The 16,856-nt window shown below is 44.6% G+C and overlaps 1 protein-coding gene across 1 annotated transcript in view; it reads right to left on the reverse strand.

Moving 5' to 3' along the window:
• E2f7 (E2F transcription factor 7) overlaps positions 1 to 219 on the reverse strand; it is a 35,045-nt gene extending 34,826 nt beyond the window's left edge. Inside the window, exon 1 of the mRNA XM_041669349.1 lies at positions 6 to 219. The gene's annotated coding sequence lies outside the window, so the exon portion shown is untranslated. The remainder of the gene's footprint in view (positions 1 to 5) is intronic.
• Positions 220 to 16,856: the final 16,637 nt, after the last annotated feature.

Raw genomic sequence — 16,856 nt, forward strand, 5'->3', positions numbered from 1 at the left:
CTTACTGCCGCTGTGCGATGGAGGCTTTCCGTCTCCGGGGACACCCGCAGCCACACGCGTGCGCGGGCAGGGCGTGCGTGGAGATCTCAGCGGCCGGCTGGCGACATGGACAGAGCCGGGCCAGACTCGCAGATCCCCGACTCCAGCCAGCCCAGCCAGCCAGCTAGCCGTGTCCGTCCGGCAGCAGCGTTATCCTACCCGCCTTAGCCAAGCTCCAGCCCCGGACCGCGGTCCCCGCTAAAACACCTCCTCTGGCGCCTTGAGACTGAATTTGAGCAGTCACCAATGAGCGGCGGCCTCAGGGGCGGGGCCGACCAATGGCGCGGTGGCACGGCCCAGGGCCCCGCCCCTCGCTGTCTTGGCGCTCGGCCCCGCGCCTTTCCCCTCCGCCCGCCCGCCCGCCCGCCGGATTGTTGTCGCCTCGCCCCCTCCCCCTTCCGGGTACCTGGAGGCGGTGACGCGGGAGCGATTCCCGCGGGGACGCGGGCGCGGACGCGGGAAGCCGGGGCGGGGCGGGGCGGGGCGGGCCGGCGCGCTCTCCGCGGGGCGCCTTTTTGTTGTGCGACCCCGGACCCGCGCCCGTCCCCGCGGAGCAGATGGAGCCGGGGAAACGAGCCGCGGGCGCTGGATGCTGATCCTGCCGCCCTGCCCCCCCCAGCGACCTGCGGGCAGCGGAGTTGCCTGGACCTGCCAGGGCGGCTCCCTAGCACCCGGTGCCGGGTGACACGTGAACCCTGGTTACCACCTGGGCTGGGAGCAGATGGCACGCCCGTTAGCCCTGGGAACAAGCCTGGAAGCCACACCAAAAGGCTTTTTTTTTTGGAAGGGTTTCATGGTGTTTCCTTCTTAGAGCCTTACGAATGGCCGAGGAGGTGTCCTTAATTAGTTTTTCTTAAGCTTTCGGGCAAACAGTCAAGGATACCCCCGGAATACTGCCGATTTGTATGAGATGTTCGCTTCTTTGATTTCTTATTTAAAGTATGAACATAAAGAAAGATGACTGTTTAAGGCCTTCTTGAGAAACTCCTGTTTAGAGCCATTTTGGATTTGCAGAAAAATGGAAACGATACTTTAAAGAGTTCACACGTCTAGTACCCAGTTTCTAGCATTTGCATAAATACAGGGCGTTTCTTAGAGTCACGATTTATTCAGGTTTTTTATTTTACCTAATGCTTGTTTTCCTGTGCGAGGACATCGTTTTTGTTCATGTCTCCTAAACACGACAGTTTATTGTAATGATCTCCGTGTTTTCCACCAGTACTGGTATTTTGTAGGGTACCCTCAACTGGGATTTAGAATGGCCCTCTTTAACGCATGCTTACCAATCCCCCACCCCCAGTAATTTTACTGTGAAATTATCATTCTCATTATCCTTTCTTAGCCTTTGCTCTCCAATATGTACAGTGAACCATCAACAGAATTCAAAATGTTCAGTCAAGTCCTGCACATTTTTGTTCCAGGCTGCTGGTAAATACAGCCTAAAAATGGCCACCGGGCCATATCTTAGACACGACCAGAAAGCATGTAAAACCATCAGCACGGACAAATAAACAGTAGCCAAAAATATTTATCTGGCAAAAAACACTTTGAAGACTAGAGGGATGGTTCAGGCAAAAAAGTGCTTGCTATGCAGAAAGGGTTTGCCTTTGATTCCTGGTACAAATATTACCAAGCTGGGTGCGGTGGCGCCCGTTTGTAATCCCAGCATCAGGCAGATAGGGACTGATTCCTGGGGCTTGTGGGCTAGCCAGTCTAGGCTAATCAGTGAGCTTCAGATAAAAGAAAGACCCTGTGTCCAAAACAAGGTGGGGGGTGGGGGAAAGGCTTAATCCCCCAGTGCTTGCTGAACAAGCAAGAGGACAGAGTCAGGATTCCTGGTGCCCATTTAAAAAGCTGGGGGTGGAGTGTTCTGTAACCTAGGCTGCGGAGACCCGCTGATTCCACATGCTCACTGCCCAGTCAAGCTACCTAGTTTGATGAACTCCAGTCTCTGGATGAAAAAATGGATTAATGAGTAAGTAAATAAAATGAAGAGATATTGAAAAAAGACATCCAATGTCTACCTCAGGTCTGGCATTTCTACATACATCCCCCAATCACTCTCACACACATGCACACACACAGTGGCTAGAGAGATGATTTAGGCAGGCGTTAAAAGCATTTGCTGCTCTTGCAGAAGATGGGAGTTTGGTTTCCAGCATCCAAGCTGGGCAACTCATAGTCCTAGGGCAATGGCTGCTCTTACAGGATTCCATGGGCACCTGCGTTCGTGTACATGTAACACCTCTCTCTGCACACACACATTAAAAGTAAATCTTAAAAATAAAACCCAGGTGAATGGCTTCTAAGAAGCACGTAGGTTGTCCTCTGACCCCCACACAAGTGCATAACTGTGCATACATGTGCTTTGGGGACACGCGCGCGCGCACACACACACACACACACACACCAAAATAAATGAAAATTTGATCTGAAATCTATCCTGTAGATTGATAGAGGAACATTGGGAAGTGTAAGGGGTAAAACTGGAGTTTCCTGCATTTTTTTTTTCCTCCTCAGGTAGATGCAGAGAATGTAGATAAGAAAACGCATTATTTATGACTAGTAGTTTTCTGTGACTGCTACAATTAATTAACCGCAAAATGACTGACTTAAAAGAACAGAAGTTTGCTGGGCAGTGGTGGCGCAAACCTTTAATCCCAGCACTTGGGAGGCAGAGGCAGGTGGATCTCTGTGAGTTCGAGGCCGGCCTGGTCTACAGAGTGAGTTCCAGAACAGTCAGGACAACACAGAGAAAGCCTGCTTCAAAAAACCCAAACCAAAACAACAACAAAAAACCCCAGAAGTTCATACATATCACACATGTAAATATTATATAACTATTTTAATTGTCACATGAATAAAAAGGTTATCTAAATAAGGTAATGCCCATGGGTTCCAGAGTTTATGATATGAATATACATTTTAATGGGGTATTGTTCAGAATCTATACACCGAAAACCCAAAGCCCATATAGAATTGAAACAATTAAAATCCATTTATTTTTCCAGTGTCTCAAAACTCATGTGTTTATTTCATTGCGATTAAACAGTGTTGAAAAACAAAACAAAACAAAAGAGCCGGGCGGTGGTGGCACACTCCTTTAATCCCAGCACTCGGGAGGCAGAGGCAGAGGCAGGTGGATCTCTGTGAGTTTGAGGCCAGCCTGGTCTTCCCAGGACAGGCTCCAAAGCTACAGAGAAACCCTGTCTCAAAAAACAAAAAAACAAACACACACAAAAAAAGAAAGAAAGAAAGAAGTCCTCTATCAGGTTCAATCCAAGAGGGGCCTCTACTGACTTAAGAAAAATTCGATATGTACTTTTAGACACTTGTATTTGTAAATAAGAATGACCTTAGATTTGGAGAAAAATTGGAAAAAAAATCATAATTTTATAGCCATGTTCAAAGATATCGAACACTTATTAAAATGGATCCCTTTAAGTTCTAGAATCCTCACCCTACCACTGTCTCAGATGGGAAGTAGGCTGTGACAGCCCCTACATATGGTTTCTGCATGTGTCCTGAACTTCCTTGTAGGCCGAGAGCTCCAGGAAGCTGGACTTATACGGTAGCCTCGGGGATCCAAAATAAGTCTCAGCTGGCAACGTGGACCGCCTATCATGGTGCAAGAAGGAAGAGAACATAGATGCTGTAATACTTTTCTAGCTGCAGTAGGCCAGAGTTCGTCCATATTCCAGGAGAGAGGACACACACACTCTTCCTGACCATGGAAGAGGTATTGAGGAACCTGGGGTCGTTTTAAAAATGGCCGCATCAGCTTTGAAGGGTCACAGACTACAGTGGCCTCGGATCCCGTATCCGGCATCAGTCCCCAGCTAACCAGGATGTACCATGCTGAGTTTGTAGTTCTCAACCTTGTGTATGCTTCAGCCTCGCTTCAGGGGACGTCCAATTATTCCAGCGCTTGAATCCTACACCCCAGTACCCCTCATCCGCTTGATTTTGTGCTGGACTCGAGGATCGAGTATTTTAAAACGCTCGGTGCTCGCGTGTCCGCATCCCGCCAGCTGCACGCTTCTTCGTCGGCTCCCGTGGGTTCTCTGGACTCTCCGTGGTTCAGAAGTGGGACCCACAGATCCCACCAGTGGCAAAGGTAGGTTGATATGCTTACTCTGAAGCAGATGCAGAGGTTTTGAGCATTGGGGCCTTCTGTCTCGTGGATGAAAGAGCCGCGGTTGTGAATAAAAAACTTTGATGAACTTTGAAGAGCGTGAGAGAGGGTGAGAGGGCTGGGAGAGCCGTGCCTAGCCGACTTCCTGTAGACGATGCCTGATATTCCGCTGTCACACAGCTTTCTCAAATCCAGCAGGTCTCACCCTTCCTAATGTCACGCCCCTTTAATACTGTCCCTCTTGAAGTGACTCCCAATCGTATAATTATTTTTGTTGGTACTTTATAAATGTAATTTTGCTGCTGCTACGACTAGTAGTGGAAATACCCGAACTTTCCTACGGTCTTAGGCAACCCCTGTGAAGACCCAAAGGGGTCTCGACCCCACTGGCACACAACTGCTGCCTTCTTTTCCAAACTTGCAAGTCATCTTTTACTGTGTTTAGATTCCTACTATCAAGATTTTCAGAGACACGGTATTAATCACATTCCAGGGAAAGAATACCTGTAGGAAAATAGGATTCATGGGGGTTGGCTCTAGAGCAAGATGGTAGGTCCCAGTTGTCCTGTCAATGTCTGGGCTTCCTCTGATAGTTTCCTCTTCTTTTACTGCCTGGGGCAATGGAATTAAAAGGCTTTTAATGTGGCATCTGCACTCCAAAGGACAGGTTCAGGTTTCTGGTAAGAGAAAGATGGCTTTGCGTCCTGGCACTTCTCAAACCTCGCTTAATGGATCTGTGTAATAGCTCCCCCTTTCTCCACTCTGCCCTGGTATGAGGGATTAAACCCAGGGCCCTCATGCCTGTTGATAAACCCTCCACCACTGAGCTACACCACCAGCCCTTCACGTCGGACATCTATTATTCACTGTGTTTTATTTTGTGCATATGGGTGTTTTGCTTGCGTGTATGTTTCTGTACCTCTTGTGTGCCTGATGTCTTAGAGTCCAGAAGAGGCATTGGACCCGTTGGAGCTAGAGTTACATTTAGTTATGAGCCACCATAGGGCTGCTGGGAATTGAACCGAGGTTCTCTGGATGAGTAGCCAGTGCTCTTAATCACTGAGTCATCTCTCCAGGCCCAACATTTTGATTTAAAGACAGGGTCTTGCTAAGTGGCCCAAGTTGGACATGAATTCATTTTACAGCCTGGGCAGCCTTGAAATGGTGGCCTGCCTGTTTTACCTTCTAGGATAGCTGAGTGACAGACCTTCATCGCCAGTTTTTCTTAAACTGAAAATGGCTGTTTGAAGTAGCCTTTGTGCGGGGCACGGTGGCTCACGTCGTTCATCCCAGCACTTGGGGGGCAGACATAAGCCTGGTCTACATAGCAAGCTCCAGGTCAGCTGGGTCTACACAGTGAGAAGCTGTCTTAAAAAAAAAATAAAGGCCTTTGTCACCAGCCACTCATGGATCTGAGAACCTGGTGCATTCGCTTCTCTAACAAGAAGCAGGTCAGAGAAGGCAAACATTTGCTTCTGACCGATTATGAGCAACGTAAGGAGCGCACATGCGTCCCTGACTGGCTCATGACAGCGCAAAAAACACCATAGCAAAGGGCAGACAGATATGGCTCCCATCCTCAATGGTTTCTGGATATCCAGGTGTGCCAAGGGAGGCGCCCCCACTGTGAATGCAGGTCCTATAGGGCACAGAAGAATTCATTTGTTGTCATCTGCGGACTCCTATGATCATTAGCACAATGGAACAAGGCCAGTTTTCTTAGTAATATAACGTGCACTCTCACGATGTGCAAACCTATTTGGGACGTATACGTGTGCATCGATATCTATTGCTGTGTACTCAAGGAAGGATGGGAAGAGGTTTTGCTGGAACTCGATCTAGAGTGGATGACTGGAGGTGGACCTTTCTGTCCTGCCATCCAATTCCCAAATAACCACAGAGACTTAATATTAAGTATAAAAGCTTGGCCAATAGCTTAGGCTTATTTTTCAGCTAGCTCTTAAAACTTAAATGATCCCGTTCCTATTAATCTATGTGTTACCCTGAGGCTTGTTTACCTCACGTACACACTTCCCATCCTGCTTGCTCTATATCTCATGGCATCTCCCCTGACCCCCAAACTCTACCTCTCTTGTCCCCAGTGTTCTCTTAGTTTGGTTCTCCTGTCTAACCTTATCCTGTCTAGCTATAAGTCAGTTAGCTTCTTTATTAAACCAATCACAGGGACATCTGTTCCCACACTGTAAAGGAATATTCCACAGGCGACTTGGAGCTGAGTGGTTATGGGACTAGTGGAGGAATGGGTGTGTATACTGAGCCCTCTTCTACATCAAGCATCATTAACATTGCAAGCTTGAGCACTGTGTTTGGAGTCTCCACCCTGGGTAGTAACAGGAGACTGACTGCTGCCCTGGAACTGAGAGTCCGGAAAAAATAATCAATCAACTTCCTTTGACTATTCAGTCTTATCAAGAAAGTCAAGAATCTCGTTTGAAAAGAAGAGGTACTTGTATTTGAGATCAAGGTTGGCCATGAACTTCATCATGGAACAGTTGGTGTTGCCTACCTAGGCCTGAGTTTCTTCTACAAATGGCAGGCTAATTTGGAAGACCCTTAAAAAGTCTGAAATGTTTTTTTTTTCAATTCTAAATATTTCTCGAACACTTAGTTTAGTTTCTGAAACCGCTTACTACTTCTTAAAATTATTTCTAGTTACTTGGTGAGGGATATGTGAGGTTATTACTAGAATCGGAGTTTTTATTTCTCTATTTGATTAAGTGGAATCCATCTACACTCATTAACTCACTTTATGTATATTCATGTTTATGTATATTCATGTACACATATCTTTATTAATAGCATAACTGTAGCACAGATTCCAATTGTTCTTAATAAAATCCTGGAGTCAGATATTAGGGGGTGAAAGCTGAGAGATGAGAGAAACAGTGCAGCCGATCACTAGTGAGACCTTTTATCTCTCCTGAATCCTCAGACCAAGGGCAACCCCGACCTCCTCAGACTGCCTCCCAAGACTGCATTCTCTGACTGACTGCTTCAGATTGCACCTCCAAACTGCATCTCCAGATTGCATCTGAGCTCCTGTCTCCTCCCACCTTGTATTCCTATCTCTGCTCAGCCACAGCCCTTCCTGTCTCCTCCTCCCTGGCGCTGGGATTAAAGGTGTAGGACTCCGTCTCAAGTGCTGGGATTAAAGGTGTGTGTCACCACTGCCTGGCCTTTAGTGGCTTAGCTCTGCACTCTGATCTTCAGGTAAGCTTTATTTATTAAAACACAAACAAAATATCGCTACATTAAGCTGTTAAAAAATCAGACCAGATACTGTGTGACTTTCTTGCTTCTCAGTTTAAAATTAAATGCCTCAGTGTAACATTTTATTACGCATAAAGTATATTACTTAGTAGCATTCAATTATCATAATACTTTGTAGGACCAAATCAGAATATTTCATTGTGTGGCAGAAAGATGAGTTTATAGTAAGGGAGAAAAGAATGGGGAATTAACTTCATTTTAAATATGAGAGATATTGTCTATTCTTTTTAAAGTATGTACATAGCTGCTTTATATGACATTGTATAATGAGCACTTACATGTGCTACATATTAGATACTAAGTCTATAAAGTAAATTATAGAAATGAAAATGCATGCATGATCTATAGTAACATTACAATTTCCTTTTTTCTGTTTTTATTATTATTTATTTATTTTACAACCTGTCCAGTTTCCTCTCCCTCCTCTCCTCCCATTCCCTCACACTACCTCTACTCTACCCACCCCCTCAATGCACTCCTCCTCTGCTTTTGTTCACAAAGGGGCAGGCCTCCTATGGGTATCATGGCATATCAAGTTCTGGTAAGACTAAGCGCCTCCCCTTGTATTTAGGCCAGGCAAAACAATCCAGTATGAAGAATAGCTTCCTAAGAGCCAGCTAAAGCATTCGGGATAGCCACTGCTCCCACTGTTAGGAGTCCCACAAATAGACCAAGCTATATAGCTGTCACATATCCATAGAGTGCTTAGGTTGGTCCCATGCAGGCTCCCTGGTTGTTGGTTCAGACTCTGTGAGTTCCCATGGGTCAGGTTAGTTGTTTCTAAGGGTTTTCTTGTGATGTCCTTGACCCCTCCGGCTGCTATGATCCTTCCTCTTTTTAGTGGGATTCCCTGTTCTCAACCTAATGATTAGCTATGGGTCTCTGATGTGGGAGTGATTTCTTATTAATAAAGAAACTGCCTAGACCCATTTGATAGGCCAACCCTTAGGTAGGCGGAGTAAACAGAACGGAATGCTGGGAGAAAGAAGCTGAGTCAGGGAGTCGCCATGATTCTCCCACTCCAGACAGACGCAGGTTAAGATCATTCCTGGTAAGCCAGCTCTTGGGCTACACAGATTAATAGAAATGGGTTAGATCAATATGTAAAAGCTAGTCAATAAGAAACTGAAACTAATGGGTCAGGCAGTGTTTAAAAGAATACAGTTTCCGTGTAATTATTTCGGGTAAAGCTAGCCGGGTGGCAGGACACAGCCCGCCGCTCCGTATTTCAACAGAGTGGCACCCAACATGCTAATGAAATCCACGTAAAACCTGAGAGGGCTTAAAAAGGAGAGAGAGAGAATTTAAGACAGCTTTTTGCTGTTTGTGGGTTCCGTGGCGCAAAGAAATTGTCCTGACTCAGCAGCAGGAAAAAAACTGGCTGTTTTAAAATGCCGGCTTTCTGGGCTGTGCCGCCATTGCGATCTCTGTCCGGCTCCTGTGGGAGACAGAGCTTTTGAATGGAACATTTGGAGTAAAGCTCTACGGCTTGCTTGATGGCAATGTGGACTGCTGTGTGCCTGGAACTGTGTGTGGCTCAGGGGCACCAAATGGCTCTGAGGCAGGAGCGGCTAGGCTCTGCCATGCTGAACTGTGCTGGTCTCAGGCAGGAACTACCGTAATTACCATAAAAACAGCGCAGTTAAGGTTTCAACTGGGCAGGACACAGGCGGTACCATATTACCTGTACATGGCGCAACTTAAGTTTTTAAGAACTGCTTAACATTTTAAGAAATGTTCCTGGATAGTAAAAAAATGTTACAGATTCACAATAAAACAGATTCAGACATAAAAGACCACACTGTTGGATGAATGTACGTAGGCTTGAGAGAGAGAAGAAAAAAAATATAGAGAATAAAGTTAATGGTTTAAAAAAAAAAGGTAAACTCTTTAAAGAGACAGAGTACAGATAGTTAAGAGATTAAAAGAAATAAAGAAAAATAAGCCACGTAAAAATGAAAAATTCACAGAGAGTCTGGATTATGTACATTGTGCTTTCTTTAAAATTTTTGACTATAAAGGAGCTAATTACAGAGAGACATTTCATTACATGGGCTGCTAAGCTAAACCAGAATGGATATAAGGGTATTACGATTTCAAAATTTGGGTTTAAGAATATGATGCTTTGGAGAGGGTCTTCTTTTGTTTTCACAGAGGACCAGACCCTATGGATTTCTTCTATTACAATTTGGTATGATAGACCACGCCCTCCTGAAAGGTTGTTGTGAACATCTTCAGAAAATTGCTTCACTCAACTGCCAACTGAGATGAAACTAGCACACAGGTTATACCATGAAAGACCTAATTAACGACGCCCCCATTCAGCAGGAAGCAGTTTGGAGAGAAAAAACTGCGCCCATGTTCCCAAAATATTGTTTATAAATGTTCTTTTACATTTAAAGGGGGATATGATATAGGTATGAATAATTTGCATTGGTATGGATTTTAAGGTCAATTTTGTTATATGTATATGTATTTTTGATCTTGAATAAGGTGTGATTGTGTAGTTCATTTTTAAAATGTAATGTATAATTAGGAAATATAGGTTGTTGATGGATAATCATAATAGTCAAGTTTGTAGTCATGTTACTTAGATTTTCTAGATATATAGAGATATATTTCAGATAGGCATTCTTCATATCTCTCAAAGGCTACAGAATATGCCATTTAAAATATTTTAATAACTTAGGACTTTTCATGACAATGAGACACGTCTGCTCCTGGCAGCACCAATCTACTTCGAGAGGAAGATGGGCATCGAAGAGGATCCTTATGGAGTTGGATAGCCATTTGGGCAAGAAACTGCTCTTGCCTGGACTGTTGCATAAAATGGACACAGAGAACCCGCAGAAAGAGGACTGCTAAACTTGCCTAAAGGTGAGATGGTCTTTCGGGGTTCATGACTCATGAAAGAGTCTGCGAGACATTCTGCAGGACACAGCAGAAAGTGACTGAACTGTCTTTGGAATTTCCTGCTTCATGGAAATATCTGCTGGATACTTTGGGCCTGAAGGCTGAAGATGGATGCCCCAAAGGTACAAAAGAACTTTGGGTGACTGTCCAGGCAGCAAGATGTCTCTGTCATTTCTAGAGTTTTCTTATTTCTTGTTTACTTAGGTAGTATTATATCCTTCTGGAGTCTTTGATGGAGTTGAAGAATGAATAGATAGTTATAGTTTTCCTTAGTTATGATAAAAGATAAAATAGATATAAATATTGTAACTGTAATTCTTGCTTGATAACTGTTTTGCTATATGTAATTTTACTATGTTAAAGTTAAAGCCTTTCTTTTTTGTTTAAACAGAAAAAGGGGAAATGATGTGGGAGTGATTTCTTATTAATAAAGAAACTGCCTAGACCCATTTGATAGGCCAACCCTTAGGTAGGCGGAGTAAACAGAACGGAATGCTGGGAGAAAGAAGCTGAGTCAGGGAGTCGCCATGATTCTTCCACTCCAGACAGACGCAGGTTAAGATCATTCCTGGTAAGCCAGCTCTTGGGCTACACAGATTAATAGAAATGGGTTAGATCAATATGTAAAAGCTAGCCAATAAGAAACTGAAACTAATGGGTCAGGCAGTGTTTAAAAGAATACAGTTTCCGTGTAATTATTTCGGGTAAAGCTAGCCGGGTGGCGGGACACAGCCCGCCCCTCCGTATTTCAACAGGTCTCTGTATCTGTTTCCATTAGTTACAGAATGTAGGCTCTCTGATGTCAATTGGGGCCGTCACCAATCTGATCACAGGAGATGGCGAGTTCAGGCGGTGTATCCACTATTGCTAGGGCTCTTAGTTGGGATCATTCTTGTAGATTTGTGGGCGTTTACCTTGCATCAGGTTTCTACCTACAGTACAGCTTTATTCAGTGGGGTTTTGATTCACCCTTCATTTCCCTCTCCAAGTCCGCCATCTTCCCCACATGTCCCCATCTCATGTCCACCTATCACATCCCTCCCAAGCTCCCTCCCTCCCTTTTCCCTCCCTCCCTTTTCCCTTTTCCCTCCCTCCTTCCCTCCCTTCTTACCGCCCTCCCTCCTTCCCTCCCTTCTTACCGCCCTCCCTCCCTTTTCCCTCCCTCCCATTCTCCCTCCTTCCCTCCCTTCTTACCTCCCTCCCTCCCTTTTCCCTCCCTTTTCCCTCCCTCCCTCCCTTTTCCCGTTTCCCTCCCTCCTTCCCTTCCTTCTTACCGCCCTCCCTCCCTCCCTCTCTCCCTCCCTCCCTCCCTTCTTACCGCCCTCCCTCCCTTTTCCCTCCCTCCCATTCTCCCTCCTTCCCTCCCTTCTTACCGCCCTCCCTCCCTTTTCCCTCCCTCCCTTTTCCCTCCCTCCCTCCCTCCCTTCCTCCCTCTCTCTTTCCTTCCTTTCTTCCCTTCCTTTTTTCCTTCCTTTCTTTTTCCTACTTCCCTTCAAGTTTATTTGGTGGTGCCCATTTTTGTATGGCTATGAGGTCATCCACTTAGGCCTTGGAAACCCATCAGTGACCACACCCCCAAAGACGAATAGTTCCTCTCCCCTGCCACTACCATCTGCCAATCACTCCCCAGTCAGAGGTGAGGCTTGAGAGTTCTTCCTCCGTCTTTATGGGACTTTTGACCGGTTCGAACGTGTTCTGTTGAACAGGTTATCATTGCTGCTGTAAATTCATGAGTGCAACAGCCATGTTCCATGCAGAAGACAGCATTTAGAGGCCTCTTTCTTTCTGCCTCCTCTGCCAAAATGTTCCCTGATCCTTTGCTTTGAGGAAGGGAGAAGGACGGGCGGAGGGTCACTTCATCATTTGTTAGGCTTTTCTACCTTGGGGCAAAACTACAGAGGTGATGTATTGGTCCCAAGTGGATAGATCATAGTCCCGATTCTCGTCACACCATCTATCTTGTTAGGGTTATTATTGCTGTGATCACACTCTATGGCAAAAAGCAAGCTGGAGAAGAAAGGGTTTATTTCAGCTTATTGGTCCACATCACACTCTATCAGTGAGAGAAACTGGATTAGGAACTCAAACAAGGCAGGAACCTGGAGGCAGGGACTGATGCAGGGGCCATGCGGGAGTGCTGCTTACTGACTTGCTCCTCGTGGCTTGCTCAGTCTCCTCCCAAGACCTCCAGGCGGGGGTGGCATTGATTACAGTGAATCAGACCCTCCCACATCAATCACATACAAATCATCAATCAGGAAAATGTGCCACAGGCTTGCCCACAGGCTAATCTCATGGGGGCATTTTCTCGTTTGAAGTTTTCTGTTCCAAAATGTCTATTGCTTGTGTCAAGGTGAGATAAAACTAGTCAGCACACCTTCTGTACAAAGACTTCATAAAACAATCTGTCAAATGTGAACTTCCTGATAAAAGGGAATCATTTGACCAACATCATCCATGTAGACCATGAAGACATTTTTCATCAGAACTTTTAGTGGAAAAAACGGGTAAACCTTGAAGTGAAGACCACGATGTTTTCTAAAATTCCATGTACAAAATAGAGAAGCTTCTTGACTTGTTTCTTAGTTACTTTTCTATTGCCACGACAAAACACCATGACCAAGCAGACTTATGAAAGCCTTCAATTTGGAGGCTCAGGATTCCAGAGGGTTAGAGTCCATGACCAATATAGCAGGGAACATGGCAACAGGTAGACAGTCGTGGCACTGGAGCAGTAGCTAAGAGCTTATGTGTTGAGGCAACAGCCATTACACACACACACACACACACACACACACACACACACACACGCACACGCACGCATGCACGCACGCACGCACACACACACAAACACATACGCATGCACACATGCATGCACGTTCACACACATGAGAGAGACAGAGGCAGAGAGAGAACATGAGTATTAACAATGGCACATCTCCCCACAACAATGCCATACCTACTTATTCTTTAGAAGCAGTAATATCAACATGAGCCTATGGGTGCCGTTCTCATTGAAATCACCACAACTTGTGATGGGCTTACACCATGAAAGAATCAGAATTGAAGATGCATTTACTGTCTCACTTAAAACCTTAGCTTATACTAACTTACTTTGAACATGCTCAGAACACTTACTTTAGCTTATAGTTGGGCAAACTCATCTAATACAAACCTACAGGGGAAAAAATAACCCTTAACTACCTGATATAATGTATTAAATGCCTGGACTCAAAAATGACTGGCCACAGAGTACATTGTAGAGTATCATTCATTTACTGGCTGGGAGCTATGGTGCAGTGAGCCGCTCTACATGGCAAGGTAGACTCAGACTGCACAGCACCAGCCCAGGGAATATAAAGGTTCATAATATCAATCCCACTAGATATGTATCGCTTTTATACCATTGTAAAGTCTCAAATTGCAAGCCAAGCCATCAAAAGTCAAAAAGTGTCTACAACATAATCTCTAAACTTATTTCAAGACATCTTTTCTTCTAAAAGAAATCTTAAAACTTTTTGTACATTATTTATTTGTGTGTGTGTGTGTGTGTGTGTGTGTGTGTGTGCATGTGTGTACCACAAAGCACATGTAGAGATTAGAGACAATTTGCAAGCGTTGGATCTCGCCTTCCACAGTGTGAGTTCTAGGGACTGGATCCAGGTCATCAGGCTTGGTGGCAGGTGCCTTGGCTCACTGAGTCATCATCTTGCTGGCCCTCTCTGAGTGAATTTTGTTAGTCTTCTGTCACACATATTCCTAAGAAGTCTTTTACCTGCTCAGGGCACCTAAACCTTCCCCTGCCAAGTGTTGGTTTCTTTTTGCCCTCACTGGTGATGCGAGGAACCAGGAACCTCCATATACTACAGCTCTCTCTTGCCGAAATCCTCAAATAGAAGGTGAGAGATGCTCTTTGATGCCGCTATACTCTGGCTGAAGGACATTAGCCATGGCTACTACCATCAAGTGAAAACAGATTTGAATCTTGGCTATTCTGAGGATGTACCCTGTTACTAGTTCTGTAGGGTGCCAATGTCCAGAGATTGGAGATTATGCTGGATCTCTTCCACACCTCATATGTCCAGTAAAGACAAGACATATCAGGCCAATGTCTCATATTAGTCAGGGTTCTGTAGACTAGCAGGACTTGTAGGATAACCACTTACATACTTTGGTCTAACTAACCCAGCAGTGGCGGGCTATGAATGGAAAGTCCAAGCATCCAGAAGTTACCCAGTCCACAAGGCTGGATGTTTCATTTGGTCTTCAGTAGACACTGGAATCCCACAGAAGTAGTCTCTATGGGTTTGCTAGCAAGGTGTGAACAAGCAGGCAAAGAGCAAAAGCTTCCTTATTCCATGTCCTTATACAGGCTTCCAGCAGGTGTGGCCCAGATTAAAGGTATGTCTTCTTACCTCAGATCCCCATCAAAGGCTGGTGTCTTCTAGAAGTGGATCCTCCTTTTTCAAACCAAGCAGAAATAATCTCTCACAGGTGAGCCCTCCATTTCTGGATTGTAGTTCATTCCAGAAGTGGTCAAGCTGATGGCCATTGCATGACTCTTAGCTTTTAGTAGTTTTCATCTTGATTTAGACCTAGATCTCTTTATTCAACTTTTTCTTAGTTGATGCAATTAAATTCTGTCTACTCTTTTGATCCAAGTAGGATTTTCTTCTGATTCTCAACACCAGGACTTCTCGCTGGCGAGTATTCCCATGAGATCACTTTGCTATTTTCTTAGGCATCCTGACATTTACTCTAGGAATTTGTTTTTCCAGTTTACTGGTTACTTTCCTTGTAGCTATTAAATATTTTTATTGATATTTGCAATTACAGTGACATAATACAGGCATAACCCTTAGGGTAAATTGTTTTTGTTCTTTTCTCAAACTTTCTGTAATTGTTTGATCTTTTTAAATAATTAAATATTTCGGGGATTAGACCATAGTCAGAACCAATATAAATCAACTGAAATGGCTAGTTTAAGAACAACACAGTTACGTGAACATCTTGTCATTTTCCCAGTGCCTCTTTTAAAGGAGAGAAGTGTTATAGTGCACCAGATACACAGCTGAGAACAAAGAAAAAGACACAGTGTGAGGTATCACAATAGCCGTGGGACTAAACCTTACAAAACAAGAGCAAGAGATGAATTAAATATTTTATAATAGTAAAAACTATTGGGCTCTGTAGCACAATTAATAAAAACCCAGAGACAGGAATTGGGGATCAGCCTGAAGGTCAGAAAAGCATAACAGCCAGTCACTGGCTCTTACCTCTACCTCAGTCTGAAATGGCGATCCTGCCTCCAGGAATCTCAGAATAAGACCATGTCTGTGAGCTGTCTCCTCCTAGCTTATATTCCTCTCTAGTGCTGGGATTAAAGGCGTGCGCCACCCTGTTTCTATGGCAAACTTGTGTGGTTACTGGGATTAAAGGTGTGTGTCACCACTGCCTGGTTTGTAAAACCGACCAGTGGGGCTCTTTTATTTATTAGAATACAAAAGAAATATTACTACAGGGCTCTTATTGTCCAATGACTTTAAAAATATTTTTGTATATGTATGCTTGTGCATGCATGCATACACACACACACACACACACACACACACATTTTCTGGAATCAGTTTTCTCCTTTCACCATTACATGAAATCTAGAATGAGACTCCAGTCACCAGGCTTGGGATGCAAAGCCATCGAGCTGTCCCCAGTGATTTTGTTGTTGCTGTTGATTATTAATATTCAATTAGACTTTAAGAGAAGGAAAACGCCATGTGGTTGCTGAGAGGCAGAGCTCACTGAAGGGCTGCAGATAGGGCTCTGCGATGTTCTACCTCACAGTGGCAGTCTGGGAGCTAATTGTTTATCACCTCGGCTGCACCTCAATGCCCAGATAGTTAATTAAACTTTATTATGGCGGTTTCTGTCGAAGGTGCTTCTTTCTCATGAAAATTGGTTAGTAAGTAAAGCAGAGTGACTTCCATAACACAGACGGGCCTCATCTAAGGAGTTGAGGACACGACGGAACTTCCCATGAGGAAGGTGTTATTTTGTCCGTATACAGCCTTAGACATACGCCACATCTGCCCTTCTTGGTTTAAGGTATACTGCCTTTGGACTTAAACTGCAACCGTTTCTGGAATTTTCCACCTGTAAGATGCTCCCATTCTGAATTGTTGGCCAATTCCTTCAGATTGTCCTATTTCAATACATGCATCCTATTCTTCCTTTGTATGTGAGACCCCTAACTAATTCAGGCAGCCCAATTCTTGCTTTTCCAGGAAGTGGGCAAGGGCAATCATAGGTGGCATTCTGACACCCCACCCTAAGTCCTGTCTTCCATGCCAATGGGCAATCTTGCTATCTAAAAAGGACATTAAATCTCAATGAGAAATATTTATAGGCCGGGCAATTCAGTGCACATTTGTAAGAGCTTCCGCTGGTCTCATTGACTCTTTACACATTAATTATTAACACT

Source organism: Microtus oregoni, unplaced genomic scaffold, assembly GCF_018167655.1.
Source record: "Microtus oregoni isolate MIOR12 unplaced genomic scaffold, Mior012 000001F_ref0000356, whole genome shotgun sequence".
Taxonomy (NCBI): domain Eukaryota; kingdom Metazoa; phylum Chordata; class Mammalia; order Rodentia; family Cricetidae; genus Microtus; species Microtus oregoni.